This window comes from Nilaparvata lugens, chromosome 10, assembly GCF_014356525.2.
Source record: "Nilaparvata lugens isolate BPH chromosome 10, ASM1435652v1, whole genome shotgun sequence".
Taxonomy (NCBI): Eukaryota; Metazoa; Arthropoda; class Insecta; order Hemiptera; family Delphacidae; genus Nilaparvata; species Nilaparvata lugens.
In genome coordinates this window covers 22,572,964-22,588,181 of record NC_052513.1, presented here as the reverse complement: position 1 = coordinate 22,588,181, position 15,218 = coordinate 22,572,964, and the positions used below count along the sequence as shown (strand labels likewise).

General features: G+C 35.6%; 1 protein-coding gene across 7 annotated transcripts in view; it reads left to right on the top strand.

Annotated features, from left to right (window-relative positions):
• The window catches only part of LOC111044806 (sex peptide receptor), a 364,455-nt gene that overhangs the window by 149,671 nt on the left and 199,566 nt on the right, over positions 1–15,218 (top strand). Inside the window, exon 3 of one of the 7 annotated variants that reach the window (XM_039436570.1) lies at positions 11,350–11,450. The exons of the other annotated variants lie outside the window; for them this stretch is intronic. The gene's annotated coding sequence lies outside the window, so the exon portion shown is untranslated. The remainder of the gene's footprint in view (positions 1–11,349; positions 11,451–15,218) is intronic. 7 annotated transcript variants of the gene reach the window in all.

The following is a 15,218-nucleotide window of genomic DNA, read 5'->3' as shown; positions in this document are numbered from 1 at the left end:
AATACCATCGAAACAGTGACAGTGATGGTGGAGGATACAAGTATAGTTAATGTATATAAGCCCCCTCCAGCAGCCTGGTCACCAGAGGTGCTGCCAGATGTGCCTCACCCTGCTGTATACATTGGAGACTTCAACAGTCACCACACCATGTGGCGTTATAATCAGAGTGATGAGAATGGTGAAGCTCTTGTGGGCTGGGCTGAGAGGAGCAACATGAGCCTCATATTCAATGCCAAAGATAGAGGAACGTTTAAATCAGCTGCATGGAATAGGGAATACAATCCAGATTTGTGCTTTGTTACCCATAACAAAGACAATCAGCCATTGCAAACATCTCGTAGAGTACTGGGCAATTTTCCACACAGTCAACACCGCCCAGTAGTGGTTGAGCTGGGAATTCAAATTCCAATAATTCGATCCATTCCACGACCTAGATGGAACTTCAAGAGAGCAAACTGGAAAGAATTCACTCACGAGCTTGATGCAGTGGTAAGATGGATACCCCCTGTATGCAAGAATTATGATCGGTTTGTGAAAGCTGTAATTGCAACTGCTAAAAGGAAAGTTCCTAGGGGTTATCGAAAAGAGTACATCCCTGGATGGAGTAGTGAATGTAAACAGCTATATGAGGCTTATCTGGAGACTGAGAACCCAAACGTAGCTACAGAGCTCCTCCATACCTTGGACTCTGAGAGGCGGGAAAAATGGATGAAAACTACTGAATCTCTGGATTTTAAGAAATCTAGCAGAAAAGCCTGGAGTCTACTAAGAAAGCTGGGTGGAGGGAGTGCTGTCATTCATAAGACCCCCATGGTTACTCCAAATAAAATTGCAAGCAGAATGGTTACTCTGTCCAGAGCACCTCGGGACCCTCAGCATACAAAAGAAATTAAAAAATCTTTCACTACAATGAGGAAAAATGCTCCTACCAGGTCAGAGTCTGCAAGAGACTTCACGTTGGATGAGCTCACGGAGGCTGTGAAAGAAATTAAAGTGGGCAAGGCTCCTGGGTTTGATGGAATCCATCCAGAATTCCTTATTCATTTTGGAAAGAATGCTCTGCAATGGTTGACTAGATTTTTCTCTGATATTTTACAAACAGGTCACTTACCAAAGGCTTTCAAGAGAACAAAAATAATTGCAATCCTTAAGCCAAATAAACCTGAGGATCAGGCTGAAAGCTACCGTCCTATAGCACTGTTGAGCTGTTGCTATAAGCTGCTTGAAAGACTCATTTTGAATAGAATTGGACCAATAGTCTCAGAAGCTATCCCTGTGGAACAAGCAGGCTTTAGAACAAGTAGAAGCTGTGGTGACCAGGTTCTAGGCCTGACCAGTCATATTGAAGCTGGGTTTCAAAAGTATTTGAAAACTTCTGTGGCATTTGTGGATTTGACTGCTGCATATGACACAGTTTGGAAACAGGGACTCTTATACAAACTGATACAGGTCATCCAATGTCAAACTATTATAAGGCTCATTGGTAATATGCTTTCTGATGGGAAATTTGAAGTTATTCTGGGCAATAAGATCAGTAAACAGAAAAAACTCAATAATGGTCTTCCACAGGGTTCAGTCCTTGCTCCAAGTCTTTTCAATTTATACACAGCAGACTTGCCTATCACATGTTCTAAAAAGTTCATATATGCTGATGATATGGCCCTTGCAGCTCAGCATAAAAATTTTGAAAAAACTGAGGAAGTGCTCTCTGAAGACCTGAAGAAGATGGGGGAATACTTCCATAAATGGAGGCTTATTCCAAACCTGAAGAAAACAGAAGTCAGCTCATTCCACCTAAATAATAAAATGGCTAATAGGAAACTCCAGGTTCATTTCAATAATGTACTTCTCCAGCATCAAAATTTCCCCAAATATCTAGGTATTAAACTGGATAGAACACTGTCTTTCAAAAAACACCTGGAGACCACCTCAAAGAAAATTCAAACCCGCAATAACATAATTCAAAAATTGTTTGGTTCTACTTGGGGTGCCTCAGCCCATACCCTGCGGTGCTCCACTCTGTCTCTTGTTTATTCTGTAGCAGAATACTGTGCACCTGTGTGGATCAATAGCCCATACACTAAGAAAATTGATGCACAGATCAACATGGCTATGAGAATGATTACTGGGTGTATCAAGTCAACTCCTGTAAATTGGCTACCAATACTGAGCAATATTGCTCCACCTCCCTTACGGAGGAAAAATGCCCTGTTAAAGGAGTTCAAAAAGATTTTCGATAACCCAATGCTGCCAATTCATGAAGACCTTCCCGACCTAGAAATAGGTCGCCTCAGATCTAGAAGGCCTTCATTGACATCTGCAAAGGATTTGGTTAGAACCAATTTCAACATAGACTCAGAGTGGAATGCTGCTTGGAATTTGCAAGCACCTGACCAATTGGCACGGCTTATCAAGCCAAATAAAGAGCCAGAAGGTTTCAGCCTTCCCCGTCACCTTTGGAAGGGATTAAACAGGGTGCGAACAGGGCATGGTGTATGTGGGGACAGTCTGCATAAATGGGGGATCATTCCATCACCTGAATGTGACTGTGGAGCTCCAAAACAAACTTTGAAACATATAACTGAGGTCTGTCCTGTCAGGTTGTATCCCCATGCCGTTGAGGATTTTGTGAATGCTGCACCAGCAGCTCTTGAATGGTTGGCTGATTTGGACTTAACTTTATAATATGTCTAGTAGTTTTATCTTTTGATAATTATGTTAATAAAACTACTGGCTCTCTTCATTTGCATAGTTTTATATTTTGACTTTTTTTAATTTAATGACAATCAATTATTATAATTGAGCGCATAATTCATATTTGAGAGGTAAATGTGTCAAAATGCCATACGCTATAAAAAAAATCGTGATTGGGATGCATGGAATAAAATAATGTAGTGGCATTGCGAGATAAGTGAATAAATTTTATTATAGACTATCCCATATTATAAGATAATATTCATATTGGAGAATGAATGAATGAGATACATCTTCCTGGAATGAGAAAACACACTTTAACATAACGATGGGGTGATTATTTGATCAAGTGAAAATTAGAAAAAATTGTGATAATGATTAATGATTAGATGAAAGATCAGAAATGGGACGCGCTATGGAAATATTGGAGAATCGTATTCAATTTGAGCAATTATAATATAGAAATATTTTTCTTACTTAACATATTATATATTTTCAAATTTGCTATGTACAACAATGAGAATACAATGCATACGACACAGTATGACATAGTCATGAGTCAACATAGTTTGAACTTCTGAAATTTTATACAGCTCCAAGGTGACAAATTATTAAAAGGTGAAGTTATAGAAGTTCGTCACTTCTATAACTAAGATTCCGATGGTGTATTCCATATTCTCGTCAACATAAAGTCCCTCCTTATCCAAACACGTCAAAGTTTCATAAATTGTTATAATTATTTAAATTGTTACATTCATTGATGATAATTATGCAGATCTCAAACTACCACACTCACACATATCCAAAACACATATAACAGTGAACTTAGTACAAAGTGACTCTCACCAGATCTATGCTAATTAGAACCTACAACATTACCCAATAATCAAGTCCTATCATATCCGGAGAAAGGGGTGATTAGAGTAATGACAGCCATCCCCTGTGTGTCAGGTCTAGTTGTGACGTAATGTTCCTGATATCTATCGTCTGAGAATGGCAGGCATTTGTGTGCGTGTGCGTCTGTCAGAGACCTGCAATTATTACTCATATGCAAATTCCTGGATCGCATTGCTACGTCAATAATCTGAATTCCTTCAGCTCAGGTGGTTTCGGTCTGTATACCACATCTGAAATGCGCAAGGAGCTTGTATAAAAGTACAATTCATTCGTTCAATCTGGAGCGAAAATTTTATGGATAACTCTGAATAATACAATGCTTATTTCAATATCATTTTGATCAGTGTCCTCACACACACAATAAATCAGATTCGAATACCGGTAATTGAAATGAATTTGAAATCGAGTTTTGGTTTGGATTTATGTTTAACACATTAAACAAGCTTTAAGAAAACCAACTCACTCTTTTAGGGTTCTTTCTACGGAGTTTCACCCTATGTTCTGCCTTACGCTTCAACAAAATTTCTACGATGTGGATGTGATGTCAAAAAAGGATATTGATTTAGAATGATTCATCAAGGTTCAGTTTATGATGTTTTTTCTAGTGCTCTCCCTTTGTGGGTTCTTTTGAGTTTGAACAAATCTCCCCAATTGAACGTAGAGAAGCTTTTGATCAGTTCTTGATTAGTGTGCAATTTCTAATAATGTTTATACAGAACATCACAATGATGTTCAAACATGGATATTGTCACCTAGTTAGTTGTTATCTGATACCTTGTTATAATATCTAATATTTGTTGACACCTTTCTGGTCACCCTGCAGCCAATTATGCTTTCAGATGAACAATCCTCTTAATAATTGTTATAATCCGTTCCTGATTGAAATCTCTTCCAATCATTATTTTGATGATTAATTCCATGTGAGTAAAAGTTTGTAATCGGATTCCACAATTAAAACTCATCATTATTCTCCGCTCCGTTCAACATCCCACAAAGTACTTTGTTTCTTATCGGAATATAAGTTTGAGTTTTGTAATACTGTATTACTTAATCGTTTTACAGATCTATTGTTTAATCTATATAATTATCCTGTATTGTTACATTGATGAACATTTTTCCTCTTCTTTCATCTTACTATCTCTTCTCCTCACTTTCATCTTGATAACTTTGCCGCTGATTTTCTCATTTTCTCTAGCTTCTCACATTTGATTCTCCTCTTATCATAACCCTCATGCATCCACCCATTCACCTGAATTCGTCTTCAATGGATCGCTTACTGTAATGTTGATAGGAAACTGAAATTGGAATATAATTCAGTTTGGAATACACTTATCGCTCAATGTACCTTACTCTCCGTTTCTCATTCTATTCCCAATTCACAATTCTAACTTATCTTACCATTCCACCAAATCCACCATTCTCTCCACCCTTACTCACCAGCGACGTACTTTTTCTTGATCAGTTCTTGTTTTTCCTCTATTCTCCTCTTTCCGGCTCTACTTCACATTATTATTTTTTTCTTCCCTATATCTCTCTCATTGTTCCTCTTCTCCTTCTCCCAATTCCCCTTTATTCTCCCCCTCTTGATTGTTCTTCTCTTCTTCTTTTTCGTCTTGTTTTCCGCCTTCTTTTTCTTGTCCATCATCTCCCTTTTGAACTTCGAAATACGATGAAGACAATCACAGTAGCATCCAGAAACAGCTAATTAGAGCTTCTACTTATCACACAATAACAACTTTCAACAACATCATCAGCAAACTTTCTTATCAGCATAGAATAATCGACATAATTAGGAGCAGTGAAGCGACAATTTGGCGCGGGACATTTCTGGTGAATAATGTCTGTCGGCCAGACCGAGCAAATAATTATTTGCTGCGACAAAGGACGATGCTTGCAAAAACTCCGAAAAGGACTCGTCTCAGGCCGAAAGTCGTTGGACGGATCTCAGTTGTTACGTTCCTTGGAGCAGAATTCATTCTTCATCATTAATCCTGTCTTATCAGGTTTGGGAAGCTCAGTGCTGAATGAGGTTTATCAGGTTCAGGCTTATAGGCAGACCAGATTCCTTGTTGCAGAATGCTTCGAAAATAGATGCTTCAATAAGCTCCGGCTTCCTATTCACAAAATAAAGTAACTTCTAACCTTCAAACTGTATTTACCAATGCCGAAAATCTATCCAAACCAAGATTCATTACATCTTTATGAACGATTATGATCAAACTTCTCAAAAAATAAGATGGTGATGGTAAGTTATTCAACTTTGTATCGAACAAAATTTTTTGTGTTCTGACACACAAAACTTGTAGGAAATTTATTTAGCTCCATTTTCAATATTCATTTTCAGGGATGAGGACTTTTGATATGTTTCACTTCTAACTAGTCCAAACAAAGCTGCGAAGTCGAACATTGTGTTCCAAACGTTCCATCCAAATTTCCCTGTCAATTGATCTATTGTTGTTAGACTGAAGATTTTACACTCAACACTATAACGGCTGCGACAATCGTAGGGAGATGCGTAAAATAATAAAATAATACACAAAATTGAAGAGAATATGATGATCTATAAGCCCATGATTAGCACGGTTTTCTCTTATGTCTTTGTTTTTAGTCAATCTTTTTAAAAATGTATAAGGCCAAAAAGATGGAAAAATAGGAGCCGGGAGGGGTTTTCTTCAAAATGTGACACCTTCAAGAGCTCATATCTAGAAAGCTATGAGAGATATGGGAGAATGTTGCAGATGAAACATGTAGGTTGATTTGTAAGCTTTAATTTTGTAACCGACAAAAATTTTCGAAAGACCCATTTTGTTTGAGATATATGCAAAAGCCAAAATATGTTACATTCAAACCACCACCACACCCTCAGCACAAGGGGTAGGAGTGAGGACGTTTGACATGTTCACACTCTTACTATCCTTTGAAGAGCTGCGGGGTCAAAAATTGTGCTCCAAATTATTCCTTCTATACCTTTTTTCGAGCATTCGTCGCCTGCACTATAAGGGTCAAGGGTCCTGAACCCATCAGGTTCTTGGTATTGGAACGAGAACACTAGAGAGACACATGCTGGATAAAGATACATTTTGAATGCGAATCAATGTCTTTTAACAATCGTCATTTCTCCTCCTCTCACTTTATCTACTCTATATCATAGTAGTTTTAAATTGTATTTTATCTTTTATTGTTTAATATCTTCAAATCAATGCTTAATTTTCTATTTTATTGAAAGTGTGCAATGTTGTAAGCTAATAATAATTCAATTAATCAATGAATTTCACTCTCTGGAGCAACTTCTTGTCAATTTGGAGTATTTCTCATGATTATTAGTCAGTCTAATTATCGGTTTACACACTTGATTTGATTTCGATGCAAATGGACAATGCAAGAGAAAATTCCAGTTGGAAAAACCAATTATTAAGGGAACGCGTCTTTGTCAAATTGAACAATTATTCATTTTCTTCGACCGTTCATATACCACGTGAAATACTATTTCTTATAATGTGAACGATTTTCACTAGATCATTTCATCTGTACCATTCATCAATATTAAAAAATGTCACCGCGAGTACGAGAACGAAATTTTTTCCTCATCTGAAACTTCTAAGATTGGAAAACAAAGAATAATCCCATCCCTTATGCTTATTAGTGTGTACAACGTGGGCGAAAAGTAAATTTCTGAATGATTGAAGGTGGTTGTCCAAGATGCCAAGATGCTGTTGATTTCCTTTGGGAGAAACATCTTATTTTCCTCTCTCTACTTCCAGAGCCATGAGAAAAGAGGTTGGACCTGATAAACTTGTTACTTCGCTCCATAAACGAAATTATGAAATTTTGTGACAATATAGCCTACTGTGTACCTGAATTTCATTCATATAGCTTATTCAGCTCTCTAATAATTATACAAATAAAACTGAAAATTATTAACTCATAACCTAAAAGATAAAATAAGAGTAGGAAAAGTTTTTATTTATTTATGTCCATGTTCCTTCTTTCTTAAGGCTTGTCGCATTTTGAGACAGGAGGCGAATCGAAACGAAGTGACCTTTGTCTGATGAAGTCAAATTAGATTATTATGATCATAACTATTATGTTCACATTGAGACAAAGCATGTTAAGCAAGCACGTGTGGAAATAATAATAATATTATGTTTATATGAAATTAACTCATCTAGTAGTCTTGAGTCAAATCATGTCATGCCTCTCAATATGTTACAAGCCTGAAGGAAGAAGGAACATGCATAAAAATACAATAAAAATAAATGTAGCAGTCTTCGAAAAAAAATCCCAAGAGAACTGCAAGTGTTATGGAAAATTCAAGAATAGCCATTCAATGAAATACCCCAAATCCTCGTACAGCCCTTTAACTAAAAAACATGATGGGCTTTGAGTTGAATTCATATTCTATTGATATCATTCTATTCATCTCCAGTTATGAGAATTGATATAGCAACTTAATTAATGAATTGTTTAGAGTTTTCGAAGATTATTCTCGATGAATTTTTATATATAGAAAAATTGAATTTCAATACTAGTGATTTTAATTCATAAATAGAAGTATCATTCGGGTAATCTAAAGAATAATCAGTAATTCTTGAATAATGCAGGGCTCTTTAAAAAAATAATTTTCATGAATGATTCGAACTGGAAGTATGAAGGAAAAATTATCACAATCAGATTGAATCGCTACAGTGAACTTTTACCACTCTTCTCCACAAAGTAACTACAGCTCTGTGAAATTGAGTTCAAGAATACGGGGCAATTACAAAATCTAGAGCCGGGGTAATGGCTTGAATGAATCGAAATTTATTGTTCTGCTGGATCTAGAGTATTACGCGGTTACCAACCAATTTTCGAACCAAGGAACATGGGATAACTTTGTGATTGTTCAGTAGAAACTTCGGAACCCAGTGTGTAAGTAACTTATTGGTAATCTACTTTGACAATAGCTTCTACAGCGACATTAAAAACTTCTTTTGCAGCGTATATTGAAATATGTAATCCACATATTCCATTATTATTATTCCCTCTGTTTTTTCATTCGGACTTGGGTAACGATTTTATTCTGATTTGAAGAGTTGAGTCCAGTTTCACATTCTCATAGCTGCACATCAATGGAATTCTATCATTACAAGCATTCATATTTGAACTATGATCCTACTCTACTTCGATGATAATGAATAGGAGAAGACGATAGCATCTAAAGAGATACTTTGGCAGCGCATGGTTAAGGGATTCACAGCATTTTTATCGTCTTCATGATAATTTCTGAAGGAATTTCAATGTGAACTCTAACATAATGATTAAGTATATATTGTATACATTGATCATTATTTGATCAAATTTCTGATAATTGCTACCAATTCTACAATTAACTGTTCACAGATCAAATTGAAGAAAAAATAAAACAAATTTCAGTTCAGGTAATATCTACTACCATTTTAGAATGGATGTAATGGAGTATGGCTTTGTACTCTAAAACGCTCTATATGTTAAGAATCTCCATATGTTTAGGCTTTTACAGTTCATATTTCAAAGACTCAAAAAAAGACTATCCAAAAACAAAGATTTGAAAACTGTTTGAATCGAACTCTCATATCAATCAGATATGAGAGTCACATATTTTCAAGTATAATTTCCTACAATTTAGTTCAGAAATTTAGAATCACAATTTTCAATAATGTGATTGAATATTTCTTTAAGAATCCTGATCAATCTAGAATATAAGTGAGTCATGAATAAATATACATCATAAAGCATAACTTTCGTATTCATCCCATTTGACGTACTTTTTTAATAAGAATCGCGAACAGTTGTCAGGGAAAAGACCATAGAGTTACGCTGTCTCTCTCTCTATTTTCCTCCCTTGACGCATAAAACGTTCCTATCTCGTGAACTGGGGACACGATATAATTTGTCAGCAACAATGAATAATAGAATGATAAAAAAGGTGTAGATCATGCGGGCAGCAACTGAGTTGCGTAAAACGTTTTATGTGCGGATAACGCTTCAGCTCGCGGCATGAGGCTGTAAATTTTGTCGCAACTGCTGCTTTGCTGTCTTCTCCTCAGAGACCAGGAAAAAAGTGTGAAGTCGTGCTGGGATACTTTCACACTTTGCAGGCTCGAGAATCCACTGGAGTATCCATACTACCAAACACTGCTGAGATCCATCCATCTATAATACACCGTGAGCTGTACAGCTCTACTGCATACACGTATTACAAACCCACATACACTACGGTACTGAGATTTAACCATATGGAGTGAGCGTGTAAAAGTGTAAGCTACAGACACTATAGTGAGTAGGGCATACTACCATAGAGAAACAATAGCGTAAGTAGATATCCCATGGTATAGGGCGTTTATGTCGCAAATGTTACTGTTATCCCAAGCCGATAGTTCACGTAGTTCTTTCCCATGAAGCTGTGTGACACTGCTAGTCTCTCAAATTGTGCCGTTCATACACTCTCACACCAACAAAACAGTAAAAATTGACAATAATCGACAGTAATCGGCTTGAGATAACAGTAAAAGTTGCGACATAAATTCCCTATACCATGGGATATCTACTTACGCTATTGTTTCTCTATGATACTACGCAGTGAGAAAACTCTTATTAGTGGAAATACACTTACATTATAATATAAACTGCCGTATGTATTTTGCGCTACAAGCTCACACACCACTGAGATTTTTCCATTCCTAACACATAGTAAGATTGTATATACATTAGATAGTTATATACATTTACATGCTTCAATCTATCCAATAGCGGTTTAATGTGATATGTATTACATAAATGAATCTTGCCATTAAATAGAGGAGCTATGATAGTTTTATGATCACTAAGGGATTAATTGTTTGGTTGTTTAACAGCTCAGTGCCTTTAGGAATTACATGGAAACTGGGAAGTATAGGTTTGGGAGATGTATAAGGAAACCACCACCTCGTGATCCTCATTTATATTACAATAATCTTTAATCATAAATGGTTAAAAGAATGTTATGTTACGATTATGAAAAGGAAAATCATTTCTATAATTCTAAAACTGGAACAAAATCATTCAATTCATCCATATTCTTGCCAGTGATATGATATACTTATAATTCGTATGAAATTTTTCCTAGCTCTCTTAATATGTAATTTTCTATAAGCCTATTCATTATTTTGAGCTATTTTGTAGAGCAATTTCCGAGAAAGAAATAAAATTATTCCCAAATTTCCTCTCTTGGACGATCGATAGAGTTAGCAAGATTTCACTTGTAATCATTTAAAAGTAAAATAAGACCAACGTTTCTTTGTATTTGTTGGAGGGATTGAAGCTATGAACTTTAATGACAAGTTCAGAGCTTGTATTTCTCTCTTGTTTATCTCGACACAGTTAGCAGTTAAACTCTCTCCTAGGATTCAAACAGATTCTTATGTCATCTTAAAGGGATTATCTCGTTTTTCTGAGGTTCTGCCCATACCTTGAGTGTAGCCTAGACTCTTTCACTTCAAAATTCATAAACACCAATAATTTCATCAACATCATATAACACCAATGATTAATTTTTACAGTTTTCAACATATTATTACTTGTTCTAAAAACTCGAAAGTGAACGTTCTGAATTCCAATGAATTAATCTTCATAACCAAGGTCATAATGTTCGAGGAAATACTTTTTGTGCTTCAAAGAAAATAAGGAACTCAGATATAAGAGAGTCTTCGTTAGTCTTGTGGAGGAAAACAAAAACTAATATATTTTTCCCGCTTATTCCAGGCAATATATTTTCTTCTCACTCGGGAAATCAGTGCTTGATAGATTCCTCATTTCTTGGCTCCCCCTAGCAACATCAAGCTGCTAAATCACTTTCGAAGTCGGTAAGTTGATATGCTGTTGATTGAAGAATGTTGTCAGAGATATCTTCCACGTGTAGAACATTAGTGTGGAGACTCCAAAGTATCGAATTATGATGAGTTCGAACGTCTTATTTCGATTCATCAATTGAAACAATGTTTGGGATTCACCTAGAGCAGTTGGCTCATTCATCTCCTGATGAATCTCCAATAGAAGAATAATCCAGGACATACCCTGATTTCGTCCATCATACTCTTTGAAAACGTTATCATATACACTATTTTTATCTATTCCAGAAATTATTCTTGTAATCTATAAGGGTACTAAATAGTTCCTACGATTCCTTTCAATGCTTGAAAACCTTGTAGAGCAAGTCAAGAAATATCAACATTCATTACTGAATAATATAATATTGTATGTGAATGAAATACAGGTTCAGTCCATACAGTGATTGAAGAAGTAATCTGTCTCTTATGATTTTCTTATGATTATACCTGTTATATTCCTATCCTTCCAATAAGAATAAACAATCTCGGTATCATCTTATATCATCTTATCTTTTAATTGTATATGTAGGTTTTCTCTGCTCTAATCATAACTCCATGTTTATCTCTACAAGTTCTTCAATAAATATCAGTTTCAAGACTTCAAAATGTTATGTCGAAATGCTTTGAGCTTTAATAAGATTTATAGGGATGTATTCTGTTGTAGGCCTACTTAGAAATGTAACATTAAAATTCATTGTCTGTGCCAAACAGAATCTTTGCAGAATGATTAGTAACGCAATAGTTTGTTTTTCCTGGCTCGCCAAGTATTCATATTCCATCTTCGAAATATGAAACTTCATGCGAATTTTAACCTTTTATTGAATAACATTGACCTTGAATTCATCTATTGATCCGAATATAAGACACATCGTTTCTAACAGAAAATGCTGAACAAGAAGGTGTTATTTGAAGGTAGAAAAGCTTCAGATGACATTTGCAGGATGTAAAAAGTGTTGATTGGTTGGCATAGCTAGTGATGTATTTTCCCATCTCTATTTATTCGAGTGATCCACTTACCAACCCTCAATTGGATTTTTCCTCGATAAATTTGCTGTTCAGACTCGTGAACTATCGGCCCCAGTCACAGACTAGAAGTGAAAACCCGTTTCCAATTCAGAGAAATAGTATGCATTTTCAACCAGTTCAATTATTTAGAAGCATTCATGCGGATACTGCATTGACATGTTTGGCCGATTCATAAATATTGGACGATCAGCGAGATTAATTTAAAAAAAAATTGATGACTGCGAATTTTTCTCTTCCCATATCCAAATTCAAGGGGAGGCGTTTGAGAGCCAGTCACAAAAACTGTTCAAGAGCTTCTTTGGTTCTCACTCTTATTTATTGGCGAATGTGATTTGAAAATCAATTACTTTTCTAATCTGATTTGAAAGTTGGTATGAATAAATTTTTGCTTAATCAATGAGTTTAATGGATGACTCTTGAACGATAGTAGCAGAGAAGAATAACTATGACTCTCTCATAGTAGCAGAGAATAATCAATACTAGATAAGTTGAACAGTGAACCTTGGAAATATTAATTTTGTTGGCCCCTGCTCTTCCTATTCTGAACATATATATTCTGTATAGAATATTATCATTATTGTATTTGCTCCAAGAATGATCATCATTTGAACAGAATCAATCTTCTCTCTCCATCTGGATTCAAGTTGTTGATGTAATATAATGATTATCATCATTTCAAATAAGTAAATCTTCCTTTAAATTATTTCTTACTTCCCAATGTGTAGAAGGTTCAGTATTATATCTCGAAGGAAACAAAATCCGTAAAGGATTTCGTTTTTTTTTATACTTTTTTCGAATTATACAAGTTGATTATCTCTCCCTGTTGCCAATATCAGCCTGCTAGTGTATACGTCTGATATGGAATTAATGATAATTGAAATAAATGACTAGATTTGATGAATAAGTTCAATTTGGGCTAGTCAATTAATACTGTGGAATGATGTATTTTTTCAAAAATTCAAGTTTTAAATACAATTTCAAGTTAGTGGAAGGCGAGGTCAATTATAAGAACATAAAGAATCCATATATTGAAGATTTAGTCCACCTCCGATAAAAACATGAACCCCACTTCTTTGCTGATATTATACTCTACTCGCTCTCTTTCATTTTTTTCTCTGTCTCCTTCTCTCTAACACACAAACACACACACACACACACACACACACACACACACACACACACACACACACACACACACACACACACACACACACACACACACCACACACACACACACACACACAAGGACAGCTTGAACGTTCAAACCTACTTCATCGTGAAAGTCAATGAATATGAATAAACATCAGTTATGACAGTGGCCCAGATATTTTTTAGAGAAAGTTGCAGATTGAAAATGTCAAGGAGTGATGAATATTCACACTATAAAACCAGGTTTTTATAGGGGAAAAGGTTCAGCCTGTTTCTTCGAACAACGATGAAAGAGTTTTATCACCTACCGAAATAGTTTTTTCTGGTTTTATCAGTTCTCACCTCTGCTGAAACTCTTTTTAAAAGCTCCGGAATAAATTTGAAAATATAGCCTATCCTGATATTCCATCTGTCCATTTTCCATGGAAACTTATACACAATTATATGAACTTTTGTGGAACAAAAGTTTCGTTATGCATACCGTAATTATTTCAATACTAAGATGGGAGTGACAGATCAGATAAAGATGATTGTTAGGATGGCCACTAACAAGGTCACTTCCGAAAAGTGAGTGCAAGGTCACTAAGACACTCTAGATGAACATAATATAGAGTAGCCTTGCCTCTAACGACAGGACAAGTGTGTCAAACATGTGTGGAGACTCGTGTTTGTCGTACATGTCGTATTTGTTATATCATCGGCGGAAGGCTTCAAACAAAATGTTTTAAAGTTATGTTTTTGTATCTTCGATTTCTTGTTGTTCAGTTTCTCTTTGCTGCTCTACTTGAGGTTGATTTTTTTTATAATAGCCTAATTATATCTTGTAGTTTCTTAGTGGTTCATTTATTGTTATAAGTTGTTTATTTAATGTTGAGAGCTGCTATCAAACAGCAGTTTTTCGCGTATTCTATTATATTAAGCGAGCAATTTATGCATTTTTATATTCATATTTATATCTGGTTATTCATGTTCAACGGATCTCGAAAACGGCTCTAACGATTTTCACGAAATTTGGAACATAGTAGGTTTATGATATAAAAATTCGATTGCACTAGGTCACATCCTTGAGGAAAAGTCACTAAACGACATTAAAAGGATGATTCATCCTTGGCTGAAACAGCTGTGGATAGTAAAGAAGTGAGTGAGTGAGCGAGCGCGTATGTGAAAATTCAAAATATCGCATCCCCGAAATTCATAAGATGACATATAGCCAGCTGTGAAATATAAACACGATAATTTTAGAGAATTGTGTTCTGTTTATCAATGAATAGAAATAAAAAGCGAGGCTCAGTGCCCCGATATTGAAACCTTATGCGAGGATGTGATTTTATTTGAAGTATGTGTATTCACAGTGATGTTCGACACACTCGTCCTGTTGTTAATGGCCGGCCTCAGAATTCTTGAATATTTCTTACATTTATGTGTTCAAGAATCGAATAAATTATTCTTGTCCAATGTCTTGATGATTGTATTGAACTACTTCCGAGAAGTGTGTGCACGGTACTAAGACATTCGATCATGGTCAAATCGGTACGGTTTACATAAAGTGCACTGGAAAATATTATGATT